The sequence below is a fragment of the Amia ocellicauda genome, unplaced genomic scaffold (genome assembly GCF_036373705.1).
Source record: "Amia ocellicauda isolate fAmiCal2 unplaced genomic scaffold, fAmiCal2.hap1 HAP1_SCAFFOLD_106, whole genome shotgun sequence".
In the NCBI taxonomy this organism is placed as follows: domain Eukaryota; kingdom Metazoa; phylum Chordata; class Actinopteri; order Amiiformes; family Amiidae; genus Amia; species Amia ocellicauda.
The window spans coordinates 60,001-72,500 of record NW_027102671.1 but is presented as its reverse complement, the minus strand read 5'-3'; positions in this window follow the sequence as shown (position 1 = coordinate 72,500).

The following is a 12,500-nucleotide window of genomic DNA, read 5'->3' as shown; positions in this document are numbered from 1 at the left end:
TGGCGAAAAAATACCTTTTAATAATTGTTTTAGGGGTCAGAAAAATCAGCTCCGGCTGCCTGGTCACCTAGGGGAGATAGAAAATTTTTCTAAGTTTTTCACTCGGCCGCCTGGTCCCCTAACTCGAAAATTTTAAAGTGCTCCCATCGGTCCCGGGATAGGGTGGCTGATAGCTGGGAGCCCCCTGAGCACTGCCCCGGTGTTAGTTTTCGGAGAAATGCCCCCGTTGATTTGTTATGATTTTTTTTCCGCCGGCCGCCTGGTCGCCCTAATGCAAAGTCAATGGGAGTGAGGAGATAGAAAATTTTTCAAAGTTTTTCACTCGGCCGCCTGGTCCCCTAACTCGAAAATTTTAAAGTGCTCCCATCGGTCCCGGGATAGGGTGGCTGATAGCTGGGAGCCCCCTGAGCACTGCCCCGGTGTTAGTTTTCGGAGAAATGCCTCCGTTGATTTGTTATGATTTTTTTTCCGCCGGCCGCCTGGTCGCCCTAATGTAAAGTCAATGGGAGTGAGGAGATAGAACATTTTTCAAAGTTTTTCACCCGGCCCCAAACGGCTCCAAAACACACTGGGGCTGTGGCTGGGACTCTCACCAGGACTGCCCCCTACTTTATTTCTGGATTAAAAAGCATTCTATATTAATTTTTCGATTTTTGGGACCCGGGACGCCTGGTCACCTAACTCCCCTTCTATCCCTATGGGGGGGGGGCGGGGACATCGAAAACGCTCCCATCGCCGCCGAGGCACGCTGCGGGGACTCTCCCTACCATCGCCCCATGCTTCCTTTGAAGAATATATGACGTTTTTCAATTTTCACCGACATTTGAAAATCAAAACTTCAGAACATTTCATAGTTATTCTCAATGGGTTGTCTAGGGGCACACATCTCTAAACTGGGGGAAATGCTCAAAATGATTAAAAAGAAAAACAATGCCCCCAGACCCGGGGGGCTGATAGCTGGGAGCCCCCTGAGCACTGCCCCGGTGTTAGTTTTCGGAGAAATGCCTCCGTTGATTTGTTATGATTTTTTTTCCGCCGGCCGCCTGGTCGCCCTAATGTAAAGTCAATGGGAGTGAGGAGATAGAATATTTTTCAAAGTTTTTCACTCGGCCGTCTGGTCCCCTGACTCGAAAATTTTAAAGTGCTCCCATCGGTCCCGGGATAGGGTGGCTGATAGCTGGGAGCCCCCTGAGCACAGCCCCGGTGTTAGTTTTCGGAGAAATGCCCCCGTTGATTTGTTATGATTTTTTTTCCGCCGGCCGCCTGGTCGCCCTAATGTAAAGTCAATGGGAGTGAGGAGATAGAATATTTTTCAAAGTTTTTCACTCGGCCGTCTGGTCCCCTGACTCGAAAATTTTAAAGTGCTCCCATCGGTCCCGGGATAGGGTGGCTGATAGCTGGGAGCCCCCTGAGCACAGCCCCGGTGTTAGTTTTCGGAGAAATGCCCCCGTTGATTTGTTATGATTTTTTTTCCGCCGGCCGCCTGGTCGCCCTAATGTAAAGTCAATGGGAGTGAGGAGATAGAATATTTTTCAAAGTTTTTCACTCGGCCGTCTGGTCCCCTGACTCGAAAATTTTAAAGTGCTCCCATCGGTCCCGGGATAGGGTGGCTGATAGCTGGGAGCCCCCTGAGCACAGCCCCGGTGTTAGTTTTCGGAGAAATGCCCCCGTTGATTTGTTATGATTTTTTTTCCGCCGGCCGCCTGGTCGCCCTAATGTAAAGTCAATGGGAGTGAGGAGATAGAATATTTTTCAAAGTTTTTCACTCGGCCGTCTGGTCCCCTGACTCGAAAATTTTAAAGTGCTCCCATCGGTCCCGGGATAGGGTGGCTGATAGCTGGGAGCCCCCTGAGCACAGCCCCGGTGTTAGTTTTCGGAGAAATGCCCCCGTTGATTTGTTATGATTTTTTTTCCGCCGGCCGCCTGGTCGCCCTAATGTAAAGTCAATGGGAGTGAGGAGATAGAATATTTTTCAAAGTTTTTCACTCGGCCGTCTGGTCCCCTGACTCGAAAATTTTAAAGTGCTCCCATCGGTCCCGGGATAGGGTGGCTGATAGCTGGGAGCCCCCTGAGCACAGCCCCGGTGTTAGTTTTCGGAGAAATGCCCCCGTTGATTTGTTATGATTTTTTTTCCGCCGGCCGCCTGGTCGCCCTAATGTAAAGTCAATGGGAGTGAGGAGATAGAATATTTTTCAAAGTTTTTCACTCGGCCGTCTGGTCCCCTGACTCGAAAATTTTAAAGTGCTCCCATCGGTCCCAGACCCGGGTGGCCACGAGGTGGGACCCCCCTGAGCACTGCCCCGGTGTTAGTTTTCCGAGAAATGCCCCCGTTGATTTGTTATGATCCGTAGTTGCCGGCCGGCCGCCCGGCAGTGCTCTATCGGATGGAGCGTGGGCTGGCTATGGGAGATTTAGCGATTTTCGGAACCGGCCCCGATCGCCCCCCAAACCGGGTGGCCACGAGGTGGGACCCCCCTGAGCACTGCCCCGGTGTTAGTTTTCGGAGAAATGCCCCCGTTGATTTGTTATGATCCGTAGTTGCCGGCCGGCCGCCCGGCAGTGCTCTATCGGATGGAGCGTGGGCTGGCTATGGGAGATTTAGCGATTTTCGGAACCGGCCCCGATCGCCCCCCAAACCGGGTGGCCACGAGGTGGGACCCCCCTGAGCACTGCCCCGGTGTTAGTTTTCCGAGAAATGCCCCCGTTGATTTGTTATGATCCGTAGTTGCCGGCCGGCCGCCCGGCAGTGCTCTATCGGATGGAGCGTGGGCTGGCTATGGGAGATTTAGCGATTTTCGGAACCGGCCCCGATCGCCCCCCAAACCGGGTGGCCACGAGGTGGGACCCCCCTGAGCACTGCCCCGGTGTTAGTTTTCCGAGAAATGCCCCCGTTGATTTGTTATGATCCGTAGTTGCCGGCCGGCCGCCCGGCAGTGCTCTATCGGATGGAGCGTGGGCTGGCTATGGGAGATTTAGCGATTTTCGGAACCGGCCCCGATCGCCCCCCAAACCGGGTGGCCACGAGGTGGGACCCCCCTGAGCACTGCCCCGGTGTTAGTTTTCCGAGAAATGCCCCCGTTGATTTGTTATGATCCGTAGTTGCCGGCCGGCCGCCCGGCAGTGCTCTATCGGATGGAGCGTGGGCTGGCTATGGGAGATTTAGCGATTTTCGGAACCGGCCCCGATCGCCCCCCAAACCGGGTGGCCACGAGGTGGGACCCCCCTGAGCACTGCCCCGGTGTTAGTTTTCCGAGAAATGCCCCCGTTGATTTGTTATGATTATTTTTCGCCCAGGCGATGTGCCTTTTCATTTTGTTTTGCACTTTCCTTCATTCCTTGGTGCATGCTACCATCTAACGGACACATTTCGGTACTGCAGTTTGAAAGTAATTTCCCCGTCTAGGGATCTCTCAATGCCCTGGGCTGCGAAAGGAGGGCAAGGACACCCTATGTTCTCATGAGTGCAAAGCCCCCCCGGCTTCAAGGCATTCCAAAAGGAAAACCGGAGACACTGCTGTACACACACACACACACACACACACACACACACACACACACACACACAGAGAGAGAGAGAGAGAGAGAGAGAGATAGAGAGAGAGTAGTCACACAGTGGAATAAACTCCCCAGCGATGTGGTAGAAGCTGAAAGTTGGGGAACATTGTGATGGTCTATATTTCTTGGCAGATAATAAAAGATGCTCTTATCATGCCTCCGTTGATGTGTTATGATCCATAGGTTGCCGGCCGCCCGGCATTGCTCTGATCGGATGGACCGTGGGCTGCCTATGGCAGAGTATGGGCGATTCTTCAGCCGGCCCCGATGGCCCCCCAAACCGGGTGGCCACGAGGTGGGACCCCCCTGAGCACTGCCGCGGTGTTAGTTTTCCGAGAAATGCCCCCGTTGATTTGTTATGATCCGTAGTTGCCGGCCGGCCGCCCGGCATTGCTCTATCGGATGGAGCGTGGGCTGGCTATGGGAGATTTAGCGATTTTCGGAACCGGCCCCGATGGCCCCCCAAACCGGGTGGCCACGAGGTGGGACCCCCCTGAGCACTGCCCCGGTGTTAGTTTTCGGAGAAATGCCCCCGTTGATTTGTTATGATCCGTAGTTGCCGGCCGGCCGCCCGGCATTGCTCTATCGGATGGAGCGTGGGCTGGCTATGGGAGATTTAGCGATTTTCGGAACCGGCCCCGATGGCCCCCCAAACCGGGTGGCCACGAGGTGGGACCCCCCTGAGCACTGCCCCGGTGTTAGTTTTCCGAGAAATGCCCCCGTTGATTTGTTACGATTATTTTTCGCCCAGGCGATGTGCCTTTTCATTTTGTTTTGCACTTTCCTTCATTCCTTGGTGCATGCTGCCATCTAACGGACACATTTCGGTACTGCAGTTTGAAAGTAATTTCCCCGTCTAGGGATCTCTCTCTCGTCTAGGGACACTGCTGTACACACACACACACACACACACACACACACACACACACACACACACACACACACACACACACACACACACACACAGTGAGAGAGAGGGAGAGATAGAGAGAGAGAGAGGTGGAGAGGGAGAGAGAGGTGGAGATAGAGAGATGGAGATAGAGAGAGATGGAGATAGAGAGAGATGGAGATAGAGAGAGAGATGGAGATAGAGAGAGAGTCGTCACACTCTGGAACAAACTCCCCAGAAGCTGAAAGTTGGGGAACATTATGATGATCTTTATTTCTTGGCAGATAATAAATGATGATCTTACAGAGGGCGACTTACAACACCAGTGCAAACATACAGCGAAGGACAAGGCATCAATCGCGACAGAATCCCTTGAGTTAAAGCAGCAGATTCAGAATAACACACGTCAAAACAGACTGGAGACTAAAACGAGCACGAAAGGTGTCGAATATGTGGCCTCCTCTCGCTTGTAAACTCTCTCGTGTTCCTGTCGATGGGGTCGGCGGCTCGGGGCAGCGGCCTAGCAGCAGCAGGCAGGCCACCCGGCTGCCTGGGGCTGACCTCCGGGGCAGGCAGGCAGGCAGGCAGACCTCCAGGGCAGGCAGGCAGGTAGGCCGTGCTGCTGCCAGGGCTGGCAGGCTGACCTCCAGGGCAGGCAGGCAGGCAGGCAGACCTCCAGGGCTGGCAGGCTGACCTCCAGGGCAGGCAGGCAGACCTCCAGGGCTAACAGGCTGACCTCCAGGGCTGGCAGGCTGACCTCCAGGGCTGGAAGGCAGGATGGCAGACCTCCAGGGCAGGCAGGCAGGCAGGCAGGCAGACCTCCAGGGCTGGCAGGGAGACCTCCAGGGCTGGCAGGCAGGCAGGCAGGGCTGTGTGGCTGGGGAGGGCAGGCTGGCAGGCAGGTAGGCCGTGCTGCTGCCAGGGCTGGAAGGCTGACCTCCAGGGCAGGCAGGCAGGCAGACCTCCAGGGCAGGCAGGCAGGTAGGCCGTGCTGCTGCCAGGGCTGGCAGGCTGACCTCCAGGGCAGGCAGGCTGACCTCCAGGGCAGGCAGTGCTGCTACCAGGGCAGGCAGGCAGACCTCCAGGGCAGGCAGGCTGACCTCCAGGGCAGGCAGGCAGGCAGGCAGACCTCCAGGGCAGGCAGGCAGGCAGTGCTGCTACCAGGGCAGGCAGGCAGACCTCCAGGGCTAACAGGCTGACCTCCAGGGCAGGCAGTGCTGCTACCAGGGCTGGATAGCAGACCTCCAGGGCAGGCAGGCTGACCTCCAGGGCAGGCAGGCAGGCAGGCAGACAGGCAGGCAGACCTCCAGGGCTAACAGGCTGACCTCCAGGGCTGGCAGGCAGGCAGGCAGGGCTGTGTGGCTGGGGAGGGCAGGCTGGCAGGCAGGTAGGCCGTGCTGCTGCCAGGGCTGGAAGGCTGACCTCCAGGGCAGGCAGGCAGGCAGACCTCCAGGGCAGGCAGGCAGGTAGGCCGTGCTGCTGCCAGGGCTGGCAGGCTGACCTCCAGGGCAGGCAGGCTGACCTCCAGGGCAGGCAGTGCTGCTACCAGGGCAGGCAGGCTGTCCTCCAGGGCTGGATAGCAGACCTCCAGGGCAGGCAGTGCTGCTACCAGGGCAGGCAGGCTGTCCTCCAGGGCTGGATAGCAGACCTCCAGGGCAGGCAGTGCTGCTACCAGGGCTGGATAGCAGACCTCCAGGGCTGGATGGCAGGCAGGCAGACCTCCAGGGCTGGATAGCAGACCTCCAGGGCTGGAAGGCAGGCAGGCAGACCTCCAGGGCAGGCAGTGCTGCTACCAGGGCTGGATAGCAGACCTCCAGGGCTAACAGGCAGACCTCCAGGGCTGGAAGGCAGGCAGTGCTGCTACCAGGGCAGGCAGGCTGTCCTCCAGGGCTGGAAGGCAGACCTCCAGGGCTGGCAGGCTGACCTCCAGGGCAGGCAGGCAGGCAGGCAGACCTCCAGGGCTGGATAGCAGACCTCCAGGGCTGGATAGCTGACCTCCAGGGCTGGATAGCAGACCTCCAGGGCTAACAGGCAGACCTCCAGGGCTAACAGGCAGACCTCCAGGGCAGGCAGTGCTGCTACCAGGGCAGGCAGTGCTGCTGCCAGGGCAGGCAGGCAGACCTCCAGGGCTAACAGGCAGACCTCCAGGGCTAACAGGCAGACCTCCAGGGCTGGATAGCAGACCTCCAGGGCAGGCAGTGCTGCTACCAGGGCAGGCAGGCTGTCCTCCAGGGCTGGATAGCAGACCTCCAGGGCAGGCAGTGCTGCTACCAGGGCTGGATAGCAGACCTCCAGGGCTGGATGGCAGGCAGGCAGACCTCCAGGGCTGGATAGCAGACCTCCAGGGCTGGAAGGCAGGCAGGCAGACCTCCAGGGCAGGCAGTGCTGCTACCAGGGCTGGATAGCAGACCTCCAGGGCTAACAGGCAGACCTCCAGGGCTGGAAGGCAGGCAGTGCTGCTACCAGGGCAGGCAGGCTGTCCTCCAGGGCTGGAAGGCAGACCTCCAGGGCTGGCAGGCTGACCTCCAGGGCAGGCAGGCAGGCAGGCAGACCTCCAGGGCTGGATAGCAGACCTCCAGGGCTGGATAGCTGACCTCCAGGGCTGGATAGCAGACCTCCAGGGCTAACAGGCTGACCTCCAGGGCTAACAGGCAGACCTCCAGGGCAGGCAGGCAGACCTCCAGGGCAGGCAGTGCTGCTACCAGGGCAGGCAGTGCTGCTGCCAGGGCAGGCAGGCAGACCTCCAGGGCTAACAGGCAGACCTCCAGGGCTAACAGGCAGACCTCCAGGGCTAACAGGCAGACCTCCAGGGCAGGCAGGCAGACCTCCAGGGCAGGCAGGCAGACCTCCAGGGCAGGCAGTGCTGCTACCAGGGCAGGCAGTGCTGCTGCCAGGGCAGGCAGGGAGACCTCCAGGGCTGGATGGCAGGCAGGCAGACCTCCAGGGCTGGATAGCAGACCTCCAGGGCTGGAAGGCAGGCAGGCAGACCTCCAGGGCAGGCAGTGCTGCTACCAGGGCTGGATAGCAGACCTCCAGGGCTAACAGGCAGACCTCCAGGGCTGGAAGGCAGGCAGTGCTGCTGCCAGGGCAGGCAGGCAGACCTCCAGGGCTAACAGGCAGGCAGGCAGACCTCCAGGGCTGGATAGCAGACCTCCAGGGCTAACAGGCAGGCAGGCAGACCTCCAGGGCTAACAGGCAGACCTCCAGGGCAGGCAGGCAGACCTCCAGGGCAGGCAGGCAGACCTCCAGGGCTGGATAGCAGACCTCCAGGGCTAACAGGCAGACCTCCAGGGCTGGCAGGCTGACCTCCAGGGCAGGCAGTGCTGCTACCAGGGCAGGCAGTGCTGCTACCAGGGCTGGATAGCTGACCTCCAGGGCTAACAGGCAGACCTCCAGGGCAGGCAGGCAGACCTCCAGGGCAGGCAGTGCTGCTACCAGGGCTGGATAGCAGACCTCCAGGGCAGGATAGCAGACCTCCAGGGCTGGATGGCAGGCAGGCAGACCTCCAGGGCAGGCAGGCAGACCTCCAGGGCTGGATAGCAGACCTCCAGGGCTAACAGGCAGGCAGGCAGACCTCCAGGGCTGGATAGCAGACCTCCAGGGCTAACAGGCAGGCAGGCAGACCTCCAGGGCTGGATAGCAGACCTCCAGGGCAGGCAGTGCTGCTACCAGGGCAGGCAGTGCTGCTACCAGGGCTGGAAGGCAGACCTCCAGGGCTAACAGGCAGACCTCCAGGGCTGGCAGGCTGACCTCCAGGGCAGGCAGTGCTGCTGCCAGGGCAGGCAGGCAGACCTCCAGGGCTAACAGGCAGGCAGGCAGACCTCCAGGGCTGGATAGCAGACCTCCAGGGCTAACAGGCAGGCAGGCAGACCTCCAGGGCTGGATAGCAGACCTCCAGGGCTAACAGGCTGACCTCCAGGGCTAACAGGCAGGCAGGCAGACCTCCAGGGCTGGATAGCAGACCTCCAGGGCTAACAGGCTGACCTCCAGGGCAGGCAGTGCTGCTACCAGGGCAGGCAGGCAGACCTCCAGGGCAGGCAGTGCTGCTGCCAGGGCAGGCAGGCAGACCTCCAGGGCTGGATAGCAGACCTCCAGGGCTAACAGGCAGACCTCCAGGGCAGGCAGGCAGACCTCCAGGGCAGGCAGGCAGACCTCCAGGGCTGGATAGCAGACCTCCAGGGCTAACAGGCAGACCTCCAGGGCTGGCAGGCTGACCTCCAGGGCAGGCAGTGCTGCTACCAGGGCAGGCAGTGCTGCTACCAGGGCTGGATAGCTGACCTCCAGGGCTAACAGGCAGACCTCCAGGGCAGGCAGGCAGACCTCCAGGGCAGGCAGTGCTGCTACCAGGGCTGGATAGCAGACCTCCAGGGCAGGATAGCAGACCTCCAGGGCTGGATGGCAGGCAGGCAGACCTCCAGGGCAGGCAGGCAGACCTCCAGGGCTGGATAGCAGACCTCCAGGGCTAACAGGCAGGCAGGCAGACCTCCAGGGCTGGATAGCAGACCTCCAGGGCTAACAGGCTGACCTCCAGGGCTAACAGGCAGGCAGGCAGACCTCCAGGGCTGGATAGCAGACCTCCAGGGCTAACAGGCTGACCTCCAGGGCAGGCAGTGCTGCTACCAGGGCAGGCAGGCTGACCTCCAGGGCAGGCAGTGCTGCTACCAGGGCAGGCAGGCAGACCTCCAGGGCAGGCAGGCTGACCTCCAGGGCAGGCAGGCAGGCAGGCAGACCTCCAGGGCAGGCAGGCAGGCAGTGCTGCTACCAGGGCAGGCAGGCAGACCTCCAGGGCTAACAGGCTGACCTCCAGGGCAGGCAGTGCTGCTACCAGGGCTGGATAGCAGACCTCCAGGGCAGGCAGGCTGACCTCCAGGGCAGGCAGGCAGGCAGGCAGACAGGCAGGCAGACCTCCAGGGCTAACAGGCTGACCTCCAGGGCTGGCAGGCAGGCAGGCAGGGCTGTGTGGCTGGGGAGGGCAGGCTGGCAGGCAGGTAGGCCGTGCTGCTGCCAGGGCTGGAAGGCTGACCTCCAGGGCAGGCAGGCAGGCAGACCTCCAGGGCAGGCAGGCAGGTAGGCCGTGCTGCTGCCAGGGCTGGCAGGCTGACCTCCAGGGCAGGCAGGCTGACCTCCAGGGCAGGCAGTGCTGCTACCAGGGCAGGCAGGCTGTCCTCCAGGGCTGGATAGCAGACCTCCAGGGCAGGCAGTGCTGCTACCAGGGCAGGCAGGCTGTCCTCCAGGGCTGGATAGCAGACCTCCAGGGCAGGCAGTGCTGCTACCAGGGCTGGATAGCAGACCTCCAGGGCTGGATGGCAGGCAGGCAGACCTCCAGGGCTGGATAGCAGACCTCCAGGGCTGGAAGGCAGGCAGGCAGACCTCCAGGGCAGGCAGTGCTGCTACCAGGGCTGGATAGCAGACCTCCAGGGCTAACAGGCAGACCTCCAGGGCTGGAAGGCAGGCAGTGCTGCTACCAGGGCAGGCAGGCTGTCCTCCAGGGCTGGAAGGCAGACCTCCAGGGCTGGCAGGCTGACCTCCAGGGCAGGCAGGCAGGCAGGCAGACCTCCAGGGCTGGATAGCAGACCTCCAGGGCTGGATAGCTGACCTCCAGGGCTGGATAGCAGACCTCCAGGGCTAACAGGCAGACCTCCAGGGCTAACAGGCAGACCTCCAGGGCAGGCAGTGCTGCTACCAGGGCAGGCAGTGCTGCTGCCAGGGCAGGCAGGCAGACCTCCAGGGCTAACAGGCAGACCTCCAGGGCTAACAGGCAGACCTCCAGGGCTGGATAGCAGACCTCCAGGGCAGGCAGTGCTGCTACCAGGGCAGGCAGGCTGTCCTCCAGGGCTGGATAGCAGACCTCCAGGGCAGGCAGTGCTGCTACCAGGGCTGGATAGCAGACCTCCAGGGCTGGATGGCAGGCAGGCAGACCTCCAGGGCTGGATAGCAGACCTCCAGGGCTGGAAGGCAGGCAGGCAGACCTCCAGGGCAGGCAGTGCTGCTACCAGGGCTGGATAGCAGACCTCCAGGGCTAACAGGCAGACCTCCAGGGCTGGAAGGCAGGCAGTGCTGCTACCAGGGCAGGCAGGCTGTCCTCCAGGGCTGGAAGGCAGACCTCCAGGGCTGGCAGGCTGACCTCCAGGGCAGGCAGGCAGGCAGGCAGACCTCCAGGGCTGGATAGCAGACCTCCAGGGCTGGATAGCTGACCTCCAGGGCTGGATAGCAGACCTCCAGGGCTAACAGGCTGACCTCCAGGGCTAACAGGCAGACCTCCAGGGCAGGCAGGCAGACCTCCAGGGCAGGCAGTGCTGCTACCAGGGCAGGCAGTGCTGCTGCCAGGGCAGGCAGGCAGACCTCCAGGGCTAACAGGCAGACCTCCAGGGCTAACAGGCAGACCTCCAGGGCTAACAGGCAGACCTCCAGGGCAGGCAGGCAGACCTCCAGGGCAGGCAGGCAGACCTCCAGGGCAGGCAGTGCTGCTACCAGGGCAGGCAGTGCTGCTGCCAGGGCAGGCAGGGAGACCTCCAGGGCTGGATGGCAGGCAGGCAGACCTCCAGGGCTGGATAGCAGACCTCCAGGGCTGGAAGGCAGGCAGGCAGACCTCCAGGGCAGGCAGTGCTGCTACCAGGGCTGGATAGCAGACCTCCAGGGCTAACAGGCAGACCTCCAGGGCTGGAAGGCAGGCAGTGCTGCTGCCAGGGCAGGCAGGCAGACCTCCAGGGCTAACAGGCAGGCAGGCAGACCTCCAGGGCTGGATAGCAGACCTCCAGGGCTAACAGGCAGGCAGGCAGACCTCCAGGGCTAACAGGCAGACCTCCAGGGCAGGCAGGCAGACCTCCAGGGCAGGCAGGCAGACCTCCAGGGCTGGATAGCAGACCTCCAGGGCTAACAGGCAGACCTCCAGGGCTGGCAGGCTGACCTCCAGGGCAGGCAGTGCTGCTACCAGGGCAGGCAGTGCTGCTACCAGGGCTGGATAGCTGACCTCCAGGGCTAACAGGCAGACCTCCAGGGCAGGCAGGCAGACCTCCAGGGCAGGCAGTGCTGCTACCAGGGCTGGATAGCAGACCTCCAGGGCAGGATAGCAGACCTCCAGGGCTGGATGGCAGGCAGGCAGACCTCCAGGGCAGGCAGGCAGACCTCCAGGGCTGGATAGCAGACCTCCAGGGCTAACAGGCAGGCAGGCAGACCTCCAGGGCTGGATAGCAGACCTCCAGGGCTAACAGGCAGGCAGGCAGACCTCCAGGGCTGGATAGCAGACCTCCAGGGCAGGCAGTGCTGCTACCAGGGCAGGCAGTGCTGCTACCAGGGCTGGAAGGCAGACCTCCAGGGCTAACAGGCAGACCTCCAGGGCTGGCAGGCTGACCTCCAGGGCAGGCAGTGCTGCTGCCAGGGCAGGCAGGCAGACCTCCAGGGCTAACAGGCAGGCAGGCAGACCTCCAGGGCTGGATAGCAGACCTCCAGGGCTAACAGGCAGGCAGGCAGACCTCCAGGGCTGGATAGCAGACCTCCAGGGCTAACAGGCTGACCTCCAGGGCTAACAGGCAGGCAGGCAGACCTCCAGGGCTGGATAGCAGACCTCCAGGGCTAACAGGCTGACCTCCAGGGCAGGCAGTGCTGCTACCAGGGCAGGCAGGCAGACCTCCAGGGCAGGCAGTGCTGCTGCCAGGGCAGGCAGGCAGACCTCCAGGGCTGGATAGCAGACCTCCAGGGCTAACAGGCAGACCTCCAGGGCAGGCAGGCAGACCTCCAGGGCAGGCAGGCAGACCTCCAGGGCTGGATAGCAGACCTCCAGGGCTAACAGGCAGACCTCCAGGGCTGGCAGGCTGACCTCCAGGGCAGGCAGTGCTGCTACCAGGGCAGGCAGTGCTGCTACCAGGGCTGGATAGCTGACCTCCAGGGCTAACAGGCAGACCTCCAGGGCAGGCAGGCAGACCTCCAGGGCAGGCAGTGCTGCTACCAGGGCTGGATAGCAGACCTCCAGGGCAGGATAGCAGACCTCCAGGGCTGGATGGCAGGCAGGCAGACCTCCAGGGCAGGCAGGCAGACCTCCAGGGCTGGATAGCAGACC